Source organism: Trachymyrmex cornetzi, unplaced genomic scaffold, assembly GCF_001594075.2.
Source record: "Trachymyrmex cornetzi isolate Tcor2-1 unplaced genomic scaffold, Tcor1.1 scaffold412, whole genome shotgun sequence".
Classification (NCBI taxonomy): domain Eukaryota; kingdom Metazoa; phylum Arthropoda; class Insecta; order Hymenoptera; family Formicidae; genus Trachymyrmex; species Trachymyrmex cornetzi.
In genome coordinates, this window is record NW_017298876.1 from 758,072 (window position 1) to 781,072 (window position 23,001).

The 23,001-nt window shown below is 33.0% G+C and overlaps 1 protein-coding gene and 1 long non-coding RNA gene across 2 annotated transcripts in view; one reads left to right on the forward strand and one right to left on the reverse strand.

Moving 5' to 3' along the window:
* nAChRalpha4 (nicotinic acetylcholine receptor alpha4) overlaps positions 1 to 23,001 on the reverse strand; it is a 191,453-nt gene that overhangs the window by 136,753 nt on the left and 31,699 nt on the right. The gene's annotated exons all lie outside the window — the stretch shown is intronic.
* LOC108764327 (uncharacterized) lies at positions 13,179 to 16,163 on the forward strand. The gene is made up of 3 exons (XR_001940265.1): positions 13,179 to 13,351; positions 14,852 to 15,125; positions 15,803 to 16,163. It is a non-coding gene; the product is annotated as an uncharacterized LOC108764327 (long non-coding RNA).

The window sequence follows — 23,001 nt, forward strand, 5'->3', positions numbered from 1 at the left end:
TCAAGCAAATATATACCTGAGGTGACAGCCGTACGAGCCAAAAATAAGTGAATTTTCTAACTTTTTTTCGATTTCCTCATGAAATCCAATGCAGTGGAGGTCCTGTCTATGCATACTTTAATTTATGTAATAATACTTTTGCAATTTTCCGTAAATCCAATTCGGAGATTTTTCACCGTGTGCAAACATGATAAAACAGGAAGCTTTAGCATTCCCTCAAAGATGTACTTGAAGCAATGCATAGGTATTCATTAATTTAAATGTATACATTAGTACGGAAAAAATTGCTAATCAAAAATTGTAACAACTTATCTCGGTCTCTCATATATAACCGGAAAATTACCTAAATATGACTGGAAATTTTCACGTAAACAGCTAGTGAAAGGGCTAGAAAAGCGCTGATTGGTCTCTCTCAAAGAGACAAATATTATAATTAGAGCGCGTAGCTGCAAATGCAGAGTATACTAAAAGGCTGCTATTTCATTTATGCGTTTATGTCGTACGACAAATTTTTCAAGCTTGTTGATTGGCTATAGAATAGAGAGATCCGAAGACCTCTATCCTGCACATATTTGTCATACGACAAAAACGCACAAATGAAATAGCGATCATAGAGTACGTATCTCAAGTAGGAGCGCTAGTACGCACCATAGAACTTATAGTGACTGGAAGGGGAATACGGACATTGAGCTATGAGCAACATCTAAAGGACAGAAATATCTTTCTATCCTCTTCTATCCTCTTTTAGCACATGCGCAGAAAGAAGAAAAGTTACTGAGCAGAACAGAAATACATATAGAAATACTTCTTCTGCCTCTCAGATGTTGCTTATACCTTCCACTCACTGCTCTTGGATAGGTTATTCCGACTCCATTACTATAAGTTCTATGGTACGGACAAAGCTCGAATGAGGCAAAACCGGAAATAAGTGAATGCAATAATCTGCTACATAGCCAGGCATTGTGACTTGACAAATTAATGTCTTCATTTCACTAATTCACTAAAATGATATATAATTCCAATGCGATTCTTCACCACTCATTTATTCTTTTCATTTATATTTTATCTTAAAAAACAACAATTTAAAAAATGTTTGTACAACATGGTTATTTAACCAGTTCCTAAAAAACGTTTTTAAAATGACCTTAAATGATTTTAAAACAAAAATAAGCATTCCTAAACGTTTTGTAAACGTTGTTGTTCCACTTGGGTTGTTATTATTACAATTTATATAATAATAATGTATTTTTATTATTATTTAATATGAAATATGTTTATGATGAGTTTGTAGTCAAGTACTATTATTGCGACGTCGGAAATAATGCGAATATCCCGCGGAAATTCAATGAGGAGTTGTAGTACGACGGGGAAGTTTTCTCACGGAAGAGTCGCGAGTGGAACAGGGTCGAGAGGTGACGCCACCATTATTGTGCAAATTAAGGAAAATGTAAATTCTTTATCATTTGCATCGCGCGTAACGCCGGGGAATATTCAACGGCGACACGGGACAAAAAGAATTCGTCGGACGATTTCTATAAGAGCAGTCCGAATATTACTAGGGATTTTGCCAGGATATAACGAGATTTTTTGAAAGTAACGCGGCACATTCATGAAGATTTAGAGCAAATACTTTGTATGAATATAAGAGCATACTTTTTTTAACATACGTAATTTATGTGATGTTGATAAGTTAAAATAATAAAAAAATTATAATATACATGGAAAAGATGGTTTTTCTGAAATATCTAAAAATTTAGCTAGATACAAATTTGAAAATAATTTTGTTGGACCATCCAAATAATTATGTAGGACGCTTAAGCTGATTGCCATAATTCAAAACTTTTTGCAGTGATGCTTATCATGCCCGAATTTCTTATATAATTACTTTAACGACCGGACTCATGTATACGTGAGTTCGTTGAGTTAACAGTTATCGGCCTTAAGATGTGAACTTAAGCCGATGAACCAATCAGAATACTGCTTTAAAACTGTATTTAATGTGCTATGTACATATACGCCAGACTAGTCTCCTAGCGGCGCCAGATTAGTCCGTCGGTGACGGTACGTCAGTCGCTCGCCAGCTCCACTAGACAAAATGTGAAGTTGTTGGCGCGGCACTTGCAAATTTGCCATGCTAGCTACTAATAGTCTTAATATGGCAGCATGGCATCCATGCAAGATCCATATCTAGCTCCATATCTAAATTTCTATCAGGGTGTGAGTGATCCGCAATATACTTTCATTAAACTTTTCATTCGAGATCGCAATTTTTTCGGGATTCGTTGCATAGCTTCGAATATTTTGATAAAAATCCAATTTTCAAACTACGAGTAAGAATTTTTGCCGTTTTATCTAGTTTGGCCAATTCTGAAATTTGTTATCTCGTGTTCGCGTAGCCGTCTTGAAGCCACCGATCAATAAATGACTTTGATCGTCGTGTTGTTAGCGAGTAAGCTATTCCAATTCCCGTACAAGCTCCATACTGATCTGATCTGATTGGGTTGACCTCCGATTTAGGAATGTCAGGAATGTCAGCGGTTCATGTACTATAGCGCTCACATCCACGGTCTTCACCATCCACGAATTATTACGTACACGCAGGTCAGCGGTTTAGTGCGGATGAGATTCGGGAGTGCAATGGTGGACCACTTGTGTCATTAACGCATACGATACATGATTCCGGTTTGTTTCGATTGTACCTCGATACACGCGTGCCCGTTTATTGCATCAAAGAAATTACGTTGCCGATCTAATCCTGATCAGATACATCGATAATTCGATGCAATTTAGACTGGCTCCCAATTTTGGGGGAGTTTCAATCGAACACATACTCATGAACATACTGTATACGCCAAAGGGCGAATAACTTTATTTAAATCTTTGGATGTGTGTTTGGTTGTGTTTTTGGTTTAAAGCTAAGATAGATAGATAAGATAAAAGTATCTTTCTCATAAAAAAGAATAAATAATAAATATTCGTAAAATGAGTGACAGGCTCCAAGGAATAAATCAAATAACGTAAAATGTGAGCCATCAGAAGATCTTCATGTGTTTTAAAATAAATATATTAAAAATCAATTTACAGACGTTTTTTTTTCGATCCCATGGATTGGATCCTCTTCAGTGTATAATATAAAAGTTCGTGCAGTCCAAATTAATTTAAAGTATAAATCAATAATATAATCAAAGTAGGAACATCGTTTATCTATTATCCAGTATAAAATCTTGAAAAACATCATTCTGGAGTATCTCGTTGTATACTCAAACTGTGTGAATTTAAATTTTATATTGAATTCAGTTCAACGATGTACCATTACATCAATATAAAGGTTAGAAATAAATCGTTATATTATGTGAGCTCGTGAGAGAATGACAAGCAAATGAAAAAATGAAACGTCTGTAAATTGACTTATAATATATTTATTTTAAAACACACGAGGATCTTATGGTGGTTCACATTTGATTTTATTTTACATTACAAGATAAAAGTTTTATTTATTGCAATTATGACGACATTGTTCGGATTCGTAAGAATCTTTCTATTTATCGTACTTCTAAAACACTTTGACAAGTTGTTATTTGCTATTTTGTCTCAGCAAAGATGTTAAAATGTTTAATCTAAAAACAATTAAAAATGAGAGCTTTTAATTTACTTCTCTGCAAATTAAAATCTTCAGAGGCAGAAATAAAATTTTATTCTGCAACATAGTTATAAATATATTACACTTTAACATTGTAGAATTTTAATTAAAGTGCTCCTTACATTAAGAAATTATTTCTGTTTTTTTTATTCTTAGATCTTAATGCGCAATAAGTGACATAATAAATACCGAGACGCGACAATTCTTGTGTTACACATGCAAATAATATGAAAAATGCTTTCGTTTCCCTTTTTTTAGCTTGACTTATTTTAATGTAAATATTCATACGCTTGAATGTCACGGGTCGCAGATGCACTACTAGGAAATGAAAATTGTTAGAGGTGGTCAACGTGAAAATATATTTTCTACCTCGTATACACGATCTTATCATGTTCTTTATAACTACGCGTTCTTAAACTTTTGCAAAAGTTTTATCACAATTTATGAGAATATATATAACAATCGAAATAGACTTTGCGCAAAATATTGAAACGATGCTCCCGATCAGATTCCAATAGAGGGTTAGACTTGAGTATTCGGCGCGAAATGGTTATAGCGATCATGCTGTAATATGTCTTTGGTTTTAACGCTCGTTGAAATAAATGCAAGAAGTGACAAATAATTAACTAGCCTATCATTTTATTTTTTTTCCACTGCGAGAACCGCATTAACGTTAACCTATGTGCCCACTGTACTTTAATTAAACCCGACTATACGCCGACGTTCTCGTTACTTCTCGACTCTACCGCATTCTAAATAAAAAAGAAAAGTAGCGAGAAACTGCTGCAAAAATTGTTGTACCAGTCGCGTCGCACGCGTTTTGTGGCAAGAGTTTACTGTCGCAATAGACCGAGACTTTGCTTTCAGTGTCAAGATGAACATTCTTTTAGATTCTACTTTGATGTAAATGTCGTTATTGTTACTCCCGTTAATGTTAAACGTTAATTATTAAATTGTTCGGAAGGTCTGTGCGAATTTTCAAGCAAAATTTAAATAAAAATTTTTTCTAATTAAAAATGATTTTAATCTGTAATATATGCACCATTTTATTTCACAATATTTTTCTACCTTTCAGATAATTTCACAATTCCTCTCGTAGTTTTTCTGGGTTTTTGAACATCATCTACTGAAAAATCTGCATGGACTTTCCGGACAACTCACAATTTTTGCAAAAAATATATCTTGCCACAGTGAGTAAATAATAATTATAATTAGAAGAATATGATATAATAGTATAACACATAGAAGACAAAATAATTTATTTTACTCGTAAAATATATGATTAATTTATCTTATTCAATAAAATAAATCACTTTTTCGCTGTTACTTTGTTTACCGAAAAACTGCAGATTTAATTGAGCAATAAATTAAAAAAAAGAAAATCGATACACATTTGACAAAAACGAGCATATAATACTCTTTTATCATTTATTGCAATATTGGTGCTATGACGGAAACAAAGTTTCTCTCAAAAAAAAAATTTCATTTCCATGACAATGCGGGTTTCCGAGGGTTAAACAAAGAACAGTTTCGCTGTGGAAATTCGCGGATGGGTGAAAACTAAGAGTGCGGTCGATTGTACGAGCGAAATGATATCGGTACCTACGACGTATGAGAGTTAATTAAAACATTAAATTTTGCGAATTCAATTAGCGCATTTCGGTTTATGAGTTTTTTTGATAAATTGTTGCGGAAAAGCTACGACGGAAAAATTGTACGATCCAAATGATGGGGAGAAGAGGAAAGCACATAGGGGCGAGTAATATTTTACGAGTATTCATTACGTCGAAAAGAGCAGGTGACTGCCGTTTTTCAATATTTGCAATGGATCTGAACGTCTGTAACACGACTGCCACGTTGCGCGTCGCGCCCAAAATGGAATTCCCGATGGGCGTATCGCATTCGCCCTGCGAGAGCATGCCCGCGAGCAATGCAAAATCTCCGCGTTAAATCTTTCCAGGATTTCTGATCTTCGTTTACTAAATGGAAAATTTTTACTTTAATATCAGTCGTTTGCAGATGTGAAAGGAAGTTTCAGTAGATATTGCTTATCATGCCTCGACATTTTTTAGACGTAGAACATTCGACACGTTGACAAACGTTTCTACTTAAGCGTCAAATACTTTCTAAATTCTTTAGAGTGTGATTTCACTCCTTTGAAATAAGATTCACTCCAAAGAATTTAGAGAGTATAAATATGTGCATGTTAGAGAAACGCTTATCCGAGAAATTATAGTTTGTATTATTGGACACAACGCGACGCAATTATCAATTAAATTTGTTCCGTGAATGAATTGTTAGTATGACACATTCTTTCATTAACCCTTTGAAGCACGATGGTGACCCACCTAAACTTCTTTAGTTTTTTGTTTTTCCTAGTGTCTTAGAAGTAGAAAACTATTTAAAAAATAGTTTAGTAGTCCTTATTATTTATTGTAACAGTTTTATAAATAAACAAAGATAAAAAAAATCCTTTTTTTCGAAAATATTCATTTTTGGCCAGGTTTTTTAACGTTTTAACTTGAAACTTTGTGTAGGGGGTTTTTGTGGTCGCTAATTACTAATCCAATGCCAGATTTTCAAAATTTAAAATTATTGATTCAAAATGGCGGAAGCGAAATGCATAAATTGAGTTTTATAATTTTTAGAAACCTTTCCAAAATTCATTCATCCAAAATCCTTCCAAAAATCCATCTCTCTCTTATGGATCTCTAATTCATAATTAAAACTTTTCAACTTAGAATTCAAATTTCATATACAATTCATTTTAATTAAGAAATTTTAATCTACCATCTTGAATCCGCCATTTTGAATGCAATATTTTTATATTTTGACTTCAGATAATCAGCGACCTGAAACACCCCCATATACCAAATTTTACAGAAAAAGGTTAAAAAGAAAAATGTATGCTAATATGTTTCAAAGGGTTAATGAAATAAAAATTTCTTGTTGACAAATGTGCGTCTTTAAATGCAAGTGTCTCGTGTTGCATGTATAACATGTTTGCATTGTATTTGGATACTTTCTTTCCATGTAAATGCGCAAAGGAAGCTACATTCTTTCAGCAAAAACTTCGCTTAAAACGTTTGCGAAAAATTTTCCTTGTTGACTTTTTTTTAGACGAATACATACATACGCGAATATACCTGCTTGTCATATACTCTGTGTAAGTATGTACGAGTATTTTGTGAGTTGTATAAGTACAGATTGTAGTTTCTTTGATGACAAACTCACCATTGCAAAGACGCATTTTTTTCCAGCTCTTAGTAAATCACGCTTATAAGTAATAAAATCACAAGATCGTTTACACGTGAACTAAATGTAGGCGACAAATGTTGCAAAAATAACTAGTGAAACGGTCTCATATTTCTGTTTTATTTTGCTGGTGTCAAAATAAATCATTGAAATGTGACGACTCTGCGAAAGACAGGGAGATTGCGGGAAGATCCCTTCAAGATGCGAGTTACGATTGCATGTATCTTCTTGGCATTTTTCACAAATATTACAAGAAACATGTCCCATCTACCGACACGCGAATCTTTTCGTTGTCTACTGCGCCGAGGTCGCTGACACTGTGTGTTCGAGTCTTACAAGCTTCTGTATACGCTTCTGGGACATTAGCCCTCGGGACTTTACATCGCACCGAGGCTCATTGCCCTCTTCTGCTAGAAACACTCTCCTGAAAGCACCAAGTTCCACGCCGTGTTTTGCACGTGGGACTTATTTCCTAAATGCGTCGGGAGGTTTATAGCGTGACATGGAAAAAGAAGTAAAAGGACAGACTGGGGTAAAGACATGAATGGGTTAAAAAAATGAGGTATGTCAGTATGAATAGCATGTCGTTCGAATTTACGAGCATTGAGCGTACAATACTTGTTTCAAATGAGAGTTGAGCTTGCTTAGTGTATTCATACATTTGGTTGCATTGCATAAAAGAAAAATAAGAAACAAATTTAGTTAGAACTTAGTGGCATTCTAAGCCATTACTTAAGCTTTAAGTTTTAAGCCTTAAGTCTTAAATTTTACGTCCTTAAGCTTCAAGTCCTAAGTAAGAAATTGATCAATTACAGTCAAGTGTGAAAAGAATAAGCGACTATGATTGGTCAATTTTTTCCGGTCCATTGAAGCTTTATAAGTAATGGCTTATTGTAAAAAGCCCATTAATGTTCGTTTGCATTATTACTATTAACTTAGGCAACATAAAGCCTAAAATCGAACATAAAATGTCTTTAAGATGTCTTTTAGACGATTCTCACAAGAATATCTTTTAGATGTTTTTAAGACGTCTTACGTTCTGATTTTGGACTTTATGTTGCTTGGGAATGATCTTTTAAACTTACTGTTAATTTTACTTTTTCGATAGTAACCATAAATGGGAATGATCTTTTAAACTTACTCTTAATTTTACTTTTTCGACAGTAACCATAAATGGGAATTATATAAAATGGGAATCATAACTTGAAAATATCAGCTTTATATATTTTTTGATTCCGGCTGTATGCATGCAAACGAAAAAGAATCTTTCACATACGATATTTTCACACTCCGCGGCATGATGTTATTGAGTTGGATATGATCGGACCACAATCGTTGAACTTTAGATATAAAAGGAGACGGCAATATCGTAACGTTCGAAACGACGGAATTTGTTTCAACGTCATGTAAACAGCATGCTGTCGAAGAAGAAATTCGGAATAAAATATAGCTTTACATAGAGAAGAATTTTCCAAATTTATAGACGCGACAAATCCGTGATGTGGAATGATGTAAAATCATTTTAACAGATGCAAAAATAGATAAATTATCATCGATCCAGCATTCTCAAATCAATTATACAAAAGTACATAATCTCTCTCAAAATTTGACGTTTTGAGTATAATTTCAAAAGTTTTAAATATATTATAAAACATACTTTTATGTACATGTATTATGTGGCTCAAGTAATAAAATTACACGAGAGTATGTTAAGTAGGGCCAAAATAATTAATTTAAGATACATAATATTATTGATATTAACATACACATAAAAATAAAAATAAGACTAAATTAAAATAACAGACGTATTGGAGCTAAAGAACCCGAGCTGTTAATACATTAATTTTTATTTATGTGTTGCAATTTGATTGATTTTGACTTTTGATTAGTTTAGTGTAGATACTATATACCTACAATATACTATAACTATATGTATATCTAGTACAAATATATTGATTATTAATGATAGATTTTAGTTGTTAATTATTAACAACAGATTCTGTTACGCGTGCAAATAATTTAATCTATTTGTAAATACAAATTTGAATAATTAATTAATTATTTAATTAAAAGAAATTAATTAATCATACTTCATGTTAACGAATCCATAAAAATAAAGAACAAAAATGTATTCATAATTCATAACAATTAGAATAAATCAAATCATGCATGATACGAAATATGTATATTGCATTTGTTTTGGTTCGCAACTGTAGGAAAAATGTAAGTAGTAAGACTCGAGTATTAGGTAAGCGAACTGCGAGCTGAAGTAACGGTTGTTATTTCTTTATCTGTACTAAATAACCGTTATTGAGAAATAACTTTAGTAACCGTTATCAAATTTAGAAAATGACGGACTTAAACGGTTATTCTTATACATCAAGTCTTAAATTTTATGAGTAAATAAAAAGTAAATAGTAATATTTAAGGTGTAAAAAAATATTCAACCTTTTAATAATTTAAATTTCGTATAACTTTTGGACTAAGGGTAAGCAAACGTAAATTCCGACGGAACATTCGTGAGCAAACGATGAGCAAACGAATGAAAAAAAAATATTCCATTTTTTAATATTAGGGTCTAGCGTGAAGTTGGCCCACAAAAATTAAATTTCGTATAACTTTTGAACTACGGGTGATCAAACGAAAATTCCGACGGAGCAATCGTGAGCAGACGATGAGCAAACGAATGCAAACAAAAAATATTCCATTTTTTAATATTGGGTTCTAGCGTGAAGTTGGCCCCCAAAATTTAAATTTCGTATAACTTTTGAACTACGGGTGATCAAACGAAAATTCCAACGGAGCAATCGTGAGCAAACGATGAGCAAACGAATGCAAACAAAAAATAAACCATTTTTTTATTTTGGAAAGCTAGCGTGAAGTTGGCCCCCCAAAATTTAAATTTCATTTAACTTTTGAACTAAGGGTGAACAATCGAAAATTCCGGTGGAGCACTCGTGACACTTCATAAATCAAAGTATTTTTTCGCACAGTCAGTGTATTTAATTTAGCAGTTTTAAACGACTTAGGGGTGAATATGACTGTTCGCTCCAAGAGAGAAGTGCCTTAAGTGTTGCAGCGGAAAAACCAAAAATGCCTGAAAAAAATAGCGCATAAATACCGCATAATTCCTTTGTATTTAATTTTCGAAATCGGTTGTTTGTAACGGGTGGAGGGCCTGACTGACTGCCTACTTAGTTTCCTACAAAAAAATTTTTTTTTAGCTAAAAGGAATGAACGAAAAAAATTTTTTTTTACGCATATAGGTAGCGCATAAATAGCGCATTATTCCATAATTTTTTCATTAAGATTTTGGTAAGTGGGGTTTACTAGGCAAATGTTACACGAACCCAAACTCAATCAAACTTTAATGAAAAAATTCTGGAATAATGCGCTATTTATGCGCTACACATATCCGCAAAGAAACATTATTACGCTCATTCCGCGAGCAAATAAAAAAATTTTTTCTAGTGTGGTGAGTAGGCAGTCAGTCTGCCCCCCACCCGTTAAAAACAACCGATTTGGAAAATTAATTACGAAGGATTTATGCGCTATTTATGCGCTACTATTTCCAGGCATTTTTGGTGTTGCGCTGCAACACTTAAGACACTTCTCTCTCTTGGAGCGAACATTCATATTCACCCCTAAGTCACGTCTGCCTAGCTGGCTCCCACACTTAATCAAATCTTAAGGGAAAAATTATGAAATAATGCGCTATTTATGCGCTACCTATATCCGCAAAAAAATAAATTTTGCGCTCATTCCGTTCGAATGCGAGCATGTGTGAGCAAATGATGAACAAACCAATGCAGAAAAAAATATTCGATTTTTTTAATATATTCAATTTCGTATAACTTTTGAACTAAGGGTGAGCAAACGAAATTTCCGACGTAGCATTCGTGAGCGAACGATGAACAAACGAATGCAAAAAAATTCGGTTTTTTAATATTGGGGGGCTAGCTGTCTTTTAATGTTTATTCTTTAAAAATATAAGAAATATTTTAATTAAAGCTATTTATTTCGAATTCTTATTTTACAGTTGTCACTCATAATTAACGTATCATAAAATATAACATATTTGTTTAATAAGTAAATTTAAATCTAAATTTTAATAAATCAAATTTTTATTTTTTTATTTATATTTTTTCGCAGCATTTTAAAATAATTATTTTTTATTATTTTTATTATTTTACTATTTTCAAAATATTTCTGAACGTTAGTTGAAATTGCACATGTGTCGAGCGAGGTAGGAAACGGAAATTGGACGCGGTAATGCGAATTTAATACGTAGTTTGTAATTAATTACAGTATTTGCTCGAATTATGTGTTAATTAAATGATAATTTAATTTCGTCGCGTAATATATTAAGAAACTTTAATTAATGCTTCGACATTTGTTCTACTGTAACTGCTATTTCTGCTTTCAACATATACTGCATGAGATGTATTCGTCAGTATCGTTATTTAGATTGAATCTGATCATTTACGGTAATACAATTATTAAATAAATGTAATTAATGCAGTATGTGTATTTCAGTTTATTAATATAAAATGTTTTATTATATATTTTCTGTAATATGACAACTTTTATCCGTCATTGTCACGATAATTTTGCAAAGATCTTACAACTTCCCGGCTCGGAGGTCATACGAGCGTACGTGTACTAATTATTCGTTTATTTAATGTGTTGATTATAAATTACATTTTTTAGTTCTTCATTTAGATTTTGTATACCAATAGTGGACCGTGATCGTGGTTGCGCTATTTCTTTTGTATTTTCGTCGTATCATTCGTTATCAGGAGAAGGAAGATCTACCACTTCGAGAAGAAAAAAGTTACAATACCATGTTGAGAAATCGCCTCATCCGGGAGTTCGATATATGCAGGTCGTATGATTCCGTATATTTTTTTGCTATATGCCGTCGTATTGAGCCTTTTTATTATCGCATACTAATTACAGAAGAAATTATGAGAGGAAAAAACTCCAGGTACGCGACTGATTTGTTAAAAATCAGTCCTGTTATCGAGGCGCCCCGTAAGATAGTTCATTGATGTGGAAAATCTAATAGAAAACGCAACGAAGTTGTGCCGTTACTTTCGAGTACAATACTAGGTTGATTGATAAGTCCTTAGAATGAAAATGAAAAAAAAAAACATTTTGTTAGCAAAATTCAACTTTATTCTTCAACAAAATCTCCTTTTAGCTCAATACACTCATTTCTGGTGTAATCATCTCATTTGGACGATCACTGCGTCGTGCATCCGATGTGCTGATACGACCACGTTTAAACTCAGCAATTCAGTTAAATACGGTTGCATTCGACGGAGCAGACTCCCCAAAGTTTTTTGGAAGTCATCAATCATTTCTTGCGGTTGCAAAAGCCTTTCATATATGTAGAAATACTTAATCACTGCACGAATTTCAGTTTTTTCCATTTTTACAAAATATCTGAAGTTATGTGCTTTCGGTGGCTGTCACAAATACTGATTATTGTTGTCTGCAACTGTGTAGTGAGAGGTTTGAAAGTTGGCACTACTGGAAATTCACGGTGCATCGGAGGTGGTAATACCACTAATGTGTCATTCTAAGGACTTATCAATTAATCTAATACATATACGAACCTTATTTAATTTTAAAATGACTTTAAAGTTTATATTCAGAAAAAAAATATGACACCTCTTTTCTTTAAATTCTAAAAATTGTATGCGCGTATTGAAACATTTACATATTTTTAGGTCATATCTACATAATACTGTACGTAATTACATACTTAGAGATTGAAGCTTCCACACTTAAAATGCAATTTAACACATAGCAATTTAATGCATAGACATGTTATTGGGATAGCGATATGATAAATTAACCTCTTATGACTTTAATTAGCGAATCATCGTTTGTGTTACTTTATGTCTGGTAGCCAGATATATAGTTCTATAACCTTCTGCACGCGACGAGATCACGCAGCATAAATCGGGATAAAACGAATGAGGATTAAAGGAGAAAGACGAGGGTGGAGGAGAGAATGGTATGGGCGAACATTAGAGGAAATTACTGTCCTAGTTAAAATCCAAGGCAAAGTCCTTACATCAATAGGGAATGAAGGAGTAGGATACGATCGACGAGGTGCTATTAAAGACGGACATCCTTACAATCCGAATCTGATGGCAGAATTTGCCTATAACGTCAGGTTACCAAAGTATTTGAGGAAGAAGCACGTAGTACATGATATATTAAAAATGAATTTATGGAAAACTGTCTTGATATAAGCAGATGGAACATAAGTTACGTACACGATAAAACTGAAAGGACTAAGAATCTACTGAATGATGCAAAATATCGTTGCACGATGCAAGTCATTTTACGTACAATACGACTCTTACGTAAAAGGCTTCAGGGTGTAATGTAAAAACGTATTATGCAAATCTTTAGTCGTCTCTATATACATTCGGCGTGAAGGTAACGTTGCGTGTGTTTTTAAAAACGCGTTTTATGCAAACATATAATTTTTGTTAAAAAGAATATTTATTGTATAATTATCATTGAGCTTCAGGAAACTTTAAATCTATTTCTTGCGTATAAAATTAAAACAAATAATTATTAGTTTGTTAGAGTACATAAAGTAGGCCTATCCAATTTTAACTTCGGAGCCAAACGCAAAACCATCGACGCAAAATAATTCAATGTGAATAGGATTTTAGGAACTATAAAGTGTTGATAAGCGTCATTCTGATGCGTATTAACACTTTACAGTCCTCGAAATCTTATCCACAATAAATTTTTTTGCGTGATGGCTTTGCGTTTTGACTCTGGATCTCAAATTGGACAGGCCTGACATAGAGTTTGACTTGACATTAATTCATGTAAGGTTTTTTGATCCTTAATATTGCGTTAAAAATTTCAAAAGGATTGGAATTTTGTATTAAATGCATAGAATTACAGCGATGGCTCGCAATTTAATCGTGTGATGATAGCACTACATAATGAGTGTAATATGATTCTCGTTGTAGTAAAATTCTCATTACAATATTCATTACAGCAAATTGCGCGTATGTAAATGCATTCCCGAGTTAATAATGATTTCATAATTGTTAAAACCGCAGGTTTACATTACTGAGGAGATACGGCAATGTCATGCGAGAGCGAACAAATATAAAGATTAATCACTTTATATTTATAAAATTTATAAAAAATAATTATTGTAAAAATATTTATTAAATAATACGTAAAAATACTTATTAAAGTTAAATTTAAAAAGCAACAGAATAATGGAATAAAAAGGATAGTTATACTAATAATAGGTCAGTAATAGACCAGTTAATTAATACAATACTCTCGTAAATTTCCTAGTAATTACACTGCTATAGATATATTCGCGAGATACTTCATGTTTCACTCTTCTCGTTTTCTCATTTCATCATTTCAACACGTTACGACATTACACTTGTAATCGGTATGTGGCTTCAGGCATTCGGAGTAATTCTAACGCTGTGCACGCAGGTAATTTAGGTCGTACGTGACTCGTGCTATGGGACTTTGTTGCTCTCGGTAAAAAGGTAAAAAGAAGCCGCATTGTATTCAAATTTTAACACGTGTCTCCAAACGTTACCATGTTTTTCAAAAACCGCACTCCGGAAAACCGAGGCGCATCGGTTTTCAAAGAAATGCATTTTTCTTTTTCTCTGCCGTTTAAAAAGACATTTTAAATTATTCGAGACAAATTCAAATTTTTTGAAAATGATACGTTAAATCTAAATTTTCAATTAATACATGCATAAATACATGCATAAATACATGCATAAAGATGATATTTAGAAGATATAAAAAATTAATTTCATTAATTACACATGATATTTGAGAAATGGACAATTCTGTTTTTCCTCTTAGAGTTGCGTTTCTGTTTATATATGTTAATACCTCACGAGACGATGTTTAATTATGGCGATACTTGTTTGTCAGAGTTAAATTTAATTGCAACAGCACTAATATAGGTCTTATTACTGTCGGTGTCTCAGTATAAAAATGAGAGCTCGTTTAATCGTCCCTAACACGCGGCATATACAACGATGTGGATTAAGCACCGCGAGAAGAAGCGGGAAATTAGAATATCCCCGTCTCGGGGTGAATTTCTCAGGTGAGAGCGAAGAGGGCGAGCGACTTCCTCAGATACTCCTCGTTCCCAGCATTATCTAGAGCTTCCGACGAAATTATTACGGGCTGAAGAGAAGTTTCGGTGGGTATCCGCGTGGAGAATAATTAAATTTCGGCGTGTGTATGCGCGCTCACAACACACTGGGTGGCGGTGAAGAGAACGAGAGTGACGAGGATGGTATTTGTAATTGTCGTCGAAAACAGGCATAACGGCGAAGCATGGCAGCAGTGGTAACTCTGTTATTACGGACTTAAATAATCTCGGAGTAACAGAGGAGTGTCAGAGGCCAGATCGGCTTAGTTAATTGAAAGGAGGGAATATCCTTATTCTGGATGGCAATTATACATCCGTTCTCGCGTGCTAATTGTGTATGAACGCATGCGCGTACAACTTATCACTGACTTTCTTAAATTGATCCCTTTTCTTGCATTTCTTTACACGAAAACAACAATTTTATTGAATTATTAAAAAATTTAATTAGATCTGAAAATAATTCTGTTAGACAATCAAACTAATTATGTGGGAAATTCAAGCATGATGAGCAATACTGTTAAAAAGTGACGATATTCTAGCAATTAGCTTGAGCGTCCTACATAATTATTTTAGTTTAAATTTATTTTTAGATCTGTATCTAGCTAAATTTTTATTTCATCAAAACCACGTACTTTTGCTTTTCCTTCCTTTATGTGGCACCATTATGGACTCTTCAGTCTTTCACATGAATCTTGTAAGAATTTTGCAATAAGAATTTTTACCAGAAAGAAGGAAATGCAAGATGCAGGAATTATGCATTCGTGTCTCCTGTGCGTTGCCGGCATGAAGGAACGAAGCGATAAAACGCGTAGTGAATCATAGACGCTTCGCGGCCGGGAAGAACGGAATCGGATGTTCGTGCAATGGTTTTACGAGGAGGCGCCTTCGAGATGTAGGTCAGGACGAAAAGGGGGAAGAACTGACCCAGCAGAAACGCGAGTACGGCAAGCGTGCCAGCGGTTTGTCGCGCGGAACAGAGAAAAGAAAGAAAACGGGAGATAACGGAAAAGTCTATTGTATTCTAGGAAAACTCACCTGCAACAAATAGAATTATATAACAAGTGGAGAATTGAATATACAAAAGATCCACGCATGCTAAAAATATAAATGTATCGCGATATCTCTGTTAAATAATATTTTATTTATTGCAAGAAAGTATAAAAAGAAAATGTATCTTTTACTTCTTTTAGACTTTAGACTAATATTTCCGACTTGACAATTATAACTCAAATAAATTAAAGAACAATAAACATATAACTCAATTTCCTGAGAACATAAACAGAATTATTTTTCTACATAACTGAAGTTTACTTATACAGGGTATTATTATCATTGCATTATTTTTAACATACAGAATTTTATTATATAGAATAGATACATTTGAAAATATTAAAGAACTTTTTTTTTAAGACAAATGTTTCTTTTTCCTATTTTATATGTGGTACTGTATAACAGACATAATGTATTTATTTTTTTCTTTTTGCACTTTAATAAAAATCTCATATAACCGTTTTTAGATGATCCACCCTCGCTAAGGGAACGCGAAAGGCTTTTTTCATCGGAGGAGGGGGGGAAGGAGTCTATATAAAATGGCGTGTCATGCGAACTCGACATAATTCACAAATCGATTTTCTGTCGAGAGACGCACAGATTTTAACAGTTTCGGAAGCTCGAGATTGGACGAGCTTAACGCGAATATATGACTGCGGATAGCGATGCCCATTGGCCACGTGTGTAGTCATAATTCTTTGCGGATCTGTCGGTTAAAACGGTAAGTGTCGTACTCTGGATAATTTCCAAGTGGAACGACAATAACCTGATCCGGCGTCAACGTTAAAATCTTGCATAATAAATATCTACATGTAACTGTGCGCTATACGTGTAACAGATGCAAAACGTTGAACGTTATTGCTATTGCAATTATAACACCACGCACTATTATTTAGAACGAATTCATCTCGACACCACCTGACCCTTAATTAATGATGCAAACATGTGGATACCCTTTATCCATTAATTACTACATTTCCCGTGAAGGACACTCTTTTAGATTCTCTTACGTGAAGATTATATATATTTTATATATGTGTAGAAAGTTAATATTAAAATAACAGAAATGAAATAACAAGCTAGAATACTCTACAATTTTCTTATTAATCTTATACAATTACAATCACAATTAAATCTAATGGTAAATTCGATCGCCCGCACTACGCTGGACCTGTGCATATTAAAAGCTGCTTTACGTAAAATATCTCAACGCAGTGATACAATATAATAAACTTTGACAATGAAATGATACATATATATGTATATTTTGTTAAACAACGTGACAATACCATTAGTAGATTAATCGTTTAAAATATTTATATACTTTTATATTTAACTTTGTTAATTTCATGTATAGCAGCTTTTAGCACTGATCTAGCGTAGTGTAAGTGATCGAATTCGCTATAACATATTGTTACATGAAATGATAATTTTTTGATTTAACTTTTGGAAGAACGCGATGACAAAAATTTGAATCTGTAGAATCTGATAACACAGCAATACTGAAATTTTTTCCAATTAAGAGTTTTCTGACAGACGAGAAACAACATCATTAGAAGTCATGATGTAGTTCCATTGCAGACATTTAAACAGAAGAGAACTTCCACAGAATTGTTATTAGGAGTAGTAGGATTGCACTGAACTCAGCATCTACAATTCCCAAGGTACATACTTCAAGGAATAGAATGTTAAGTTATAATTAGTTGAACAACAATTTTGAACTAATTCGTGTTCCCATTTCTTTTAAGACGAGCGTCGTAACTCACGTGGATTGATCGGTTGAGATGGCTGATTCGTGTAAGCATTAAATGTGAACACCAAATAGTAAAACATACGAATCGACAGCACATAGTCGGCGAGCCGATATCCGGTCAGGTCGTAATGATAAACCCGATTTGCATTCTGTGTGGCACGACCACCGTGATTTAAACGATTTTGCTGGCTCGCTCGTCGTAGGCGTTACGATTCGACCAGTCCACTTCGAACGGGTAAATAAATGTCGGTCTGGCAAATTGAATCGGATATTCCTGCTTCGATTTCGTGCAAACGGTGCCGAATTCGAGGGTGCTGCATTTGTAACGCATATATGCCCGTGCGAATTCGATGCATCAAAGCTATCATTAACAAAGCGAGGACAGAATGACTTTATTAATAATACTACTTCACAACCATTGAGAGTTACATGAATAAAAGCTAAATATTCCTAATACGAGGTAGAAATATTTATTTTGAAATAAAAATAGAGGCATTATTCCACATCTCGTATGAAATATTAATTTTTACTTTTGCTACGAGGTATTTGCATTGTACTTTGAAGTATTTTTACGTAAACACCATCGCTGTCAGAGCATATCTATAGCACACCCACGCAAGTACGTAAAAAGTTATAATATATAATTTATGTATACATCTTTTGCATATTTATGTGAAAGAAAATGCTTTAATCAAGCGTAAACAAAAGCTTTACTTGTACACAGAAAGAATGATTTGGATGAAATATCTAAAAACGTATCTAGATTGATACAGATTTAAAAATAATTTTGTTGGACCATCAAAATACTTATAATTATTTTCAAATTTGTATCTAGCTAAATTTTTGTACTTTGGCAAAACCATCCTTTCCGTATAATTTTTTAAATATTTATTTGACGTGAATAATAGGAATTCCGTTTCTATTTTATAATCTATTTTGTAAAAAGGCTTCATCATTATTAATACCCTAAAGTAGCTAGAAAATTATTAGATTTTTAATGAAATTTGTAATGGCAATAATAAGAACTAATTAATTATATTAAATAATAATATTGAACTAAAAGTTCATTATTATAGTAATTATTACATCACATTATTATTTAATTTACTGAAACATATTGTTGATTATGTATATATGCATTGACGATTCTGTGTGTATGTCGTAAACGGTGCGATGCATCGATGCATCGAGATACGCGGTTTGCACGACGAACGGTATTGAGGCCAATCGAGTTGGCTGGTCGCCAAACATGGAAATATATTAACATACGAATAAGTTCAGATATCCGTCGAGCGGCCGAATAACGCGTTTTATAGCTCACCGCGTCCGTACATCGAGCGGACTTCCGGTTCTACTGCCGATCTAGTCCAAACCAGTGCTGAAAAGCATGAGACTTCTCGCGTTTGCAAGTTTGCAAGCGTAATCCTACCCCTCGGCAGCCGTCGTTTGCAGATGACGCGATCGAAATTTCCGACCTCTGTGTTTACAAGTTAAATCGTTATCCATTTTGATGGATTGGAGAATATTGACCCAAATAGTTTGAAGTACGTTTTTAGTAAGGAATAATTTTTTGTCGAAAATAGATAACGAAATTTAGGAAAATAAATTGCAAGTTTTTTTTAAAAAAATTTATTATATTAACATATAGAAAGAATTATTAAAATTTGAAATCTGAGGTATTTTATCTAAGCAATTTTATTTGCGGAAACATTGAAATTTGAAGTATAGAATTTAAGAAATTTTATTTGCAGAGAACGTTTATAAAGCTTAGTAAATACTTAAAAATAATAATTAAAAATTAGAGATTGAAAAAACCAGCTTTTTAGAAAAATTAGAAGAACACAAAACTAAATAAAATTCGAAAATAATTTTAATTTTTTAATGATGGAGAAGGTGATATTTTGGCCAGTATAGATATTGTGCTTCCTTAATATCTCCACTTTTATATAGCGAATGCTAATGATTACTTGTGGAATTATTTGTTCAGTAGCTCGCCGTTACACCATGACGCTAATATATCAATACTCAATAGCCAGCATTTATTATAATGGATTTTTACTTTCAAGTATTTCGAAACATTTTTAAGGTATATTTTAACATTTAATTACACCTACTTCCTCACTTTTTTTTAAACTTGAGCTTATTATTACACAAATATATGTATATTTGAATGTGTTGGTTGTTATTTAATATTTTATTTAGCTGTATATATTTTGAGATATGTAAATTTAAACAATAGTATGACATTTTGCACGCACACGCAGTCAAATCGCATGAGAATGGTCACTAGTTAAAGAAGAGAGTCTTTACGGATTTGTGAGTTCACAATTAATAATAATAACAATAAGCCTTATTGGCTTGCAAGATACCAATAAAACTTATTATTATTATTATTAATTGTGCAATATACAAATCCGCATAAAGACTCTCTTCTTCAACTAGTGGCCATTCTCATGCGATTTGATTGCATGTGCGTGTTCGAGAATGTAATTGTACCCTGACTATGATCTGCGGATCTTACGGGCAACCAACTTTCTCGGTTCAAAAATCCAATAATACGTGTTACATTAGCAAATAGTCTTTACATGTCATTCATTGACCACGGGGACGTTGCCACACTTGAAAACTTCACAAAAAGTGTGTGCAATAAAAAAGCTATAGTGCATATTTTAAGTTCCTTACTTCTATTTTTCTAGTCGCAAGTGTAGACTAAGTTACTGTACATTTGTTTTTGTTTTGCTGTAAAAAATAAAATTATAAGAAATGAAAATTTAAAAGGTGTTGCAACTTACCCCGTTATTCTTTACTTATAATTGTTAAAATTACAATCTCATTATAAAGAATGAAACTAATTCAAACTAAAGCAATTTTATACACATAAAAGTTCTTACAGTCTAGCTTCGATTCTCGAATCATAGAATTTATTTTTCGTTCTTCATTTTGTCTTACTTTTAAATTCTTCGAAGTGCCGAGTAGAAAACTTTCATAAAAATCGTCGAATCTTTTACGAGTCTATATATATATAGCGTATATTCGAGAAGAAATTTGATAAAAAAATATATTTATATAAGTATAAATACTTATTATTTAAATAAATTATGACACCTCTAATAATATTTACAGCAAAGAAACATAAATTATTTATAATATAAACCTTGAGAGAGTTCATGTTATTAATGAATGAAGCTACTCCCTGCCATGTCAAGTCTCTATTTTAACGTTTATGACATAATGCCGTAAGGCAGTAATATGCGCGTTAATGATGGTCGCTTACTCATACTGAGAGTGTAAACTTATGTTTCAAACTGTTATGAGATTTGCGCACAAGGGTGTATATATATAATGCGAAGGTACATCGCGACCGCCTGGTAACTTTTGGATGCTTGTCGTCTCGAAAAGCTTCGTAATAGGCTTGCTCTTATCGGTGAGCTAGGTCGTTACCGAAACGGGGAAAACTTACGATTTACGAGAGCACGGTGAGTTTACCGAATGGCTTCGTCGAGCGGAATTCGCTTCGCAAATGCGATAGGGTAATTTCCTTGGTTCTTAAGAAGACATGTGGAGCGACGTTGATTTCCCTGCTACTTTGCTAAATACACGCATCATTTGTATCTTGATGCACTTAATCTTTAATGAGGAAATAATTCACTAAATCACAATTAATAGATTTAAAGAAATTAGCTTAAAATATGTCAACTATGCAGAAAGAAATGTGAAGAAAATGCAATAAACTTGCATTTACAATAAAAAATTTCTTTTACAATTTCTCGATTTACGTTTATTTTAATGAAATATTTTCGAATATATTATTATTTGAAACATATTGTTCCTAATTTATTCCGTAGTATATATAATTCCTTTGCGTTTAGTAAAAATGTAGAGTGTTGAATGACGATAAATGTGGAGTGTAAATTCGAGCCAATGACTTTAATGCGCTTCTTTAAACGACGATGTTGGATACACAGTGAAATGGTTTCTGCAGATAAGCTAAATACATTGAATATATAGGTAGTAACTCGAGTTTCGTTTCAGAAACTGATGTAAATGAATTTAAACGTGATTTACTGCAATTGTTTACCGACACCTGAAAGTCGTGAAACTGTCTCACAATAGATCTAGAATCTAAACTTAAATTAGATGTGATTTACATCCTATGCAGACAGTCATCCAAGAAGAATATTATATACTATACCTATAATGTATTTAATTTGATAGCAGCTCTTGATAGAAGCACACAATTTCGAGCGATAAATTAGAATTATGCATTTTTCTTTCAAAATTTTTTACAATAAATTAGTAAATTTCTTTACAATAAAAAAATCGATGTAAAATAATATTGTTTCACATATCTATTAAATTATCGAAGTTTGGTACCAGTCCTGTTTAATTTAGTGCTGTTTAATTTACCGTTTGAACAAAATCAAATATTTGCACAAAGTTTATAGTTATTTATAAAAAGTAAAATAATTTAAAAAATTTATTTATGAGATTATTATGTAAACTACGACGTGAGAAAGAAGAATGATTTATTCTCTCAGTATACGTCGAAGAAAATGTGTTTTCGACTTGAAAATTTACAATCGGTAAAACGTACTTGTCAACTTGTACTAGATACTCCGGTTTTTGCTCGTTAATCAATAAATGACTATAATTTAATTCAATCGTGCCTTTCGCTCACGACGAATACGAATTACACATCCATTTATCAAGTTCTTCAAAAATTCCAAGATTCCGGGAAAAATTTACAAGAGAAACTTATTTATTTTAACGTATAGCTTAGGAATAATTTCCATATCATTCTCGTTTTTTAGATTATCATAGTTGAAGATGACTGCGATGAAGGATCAGATTTAGTATCAGACTTTAATATCCAAGATATTCAAATTTCCTGGATGTTAGTTATTCGCAATAGATCGCATCGTATATATTACAGTCATACCACTACTATTAGTCTCCTGATCTCTCTTCTCTCCTTACGCTCTTACAATTCGACGCCGTTCGATTTTAATCTGCAGCTGTCGATTGTTTTTCCCGATGTTATCCTTTGCATGCACATTTTTCCTCGGTAAAAGCGAAGAGGAGGCACAAAAGGGGACGCATTGCATCGCGTATCGTTCGTCG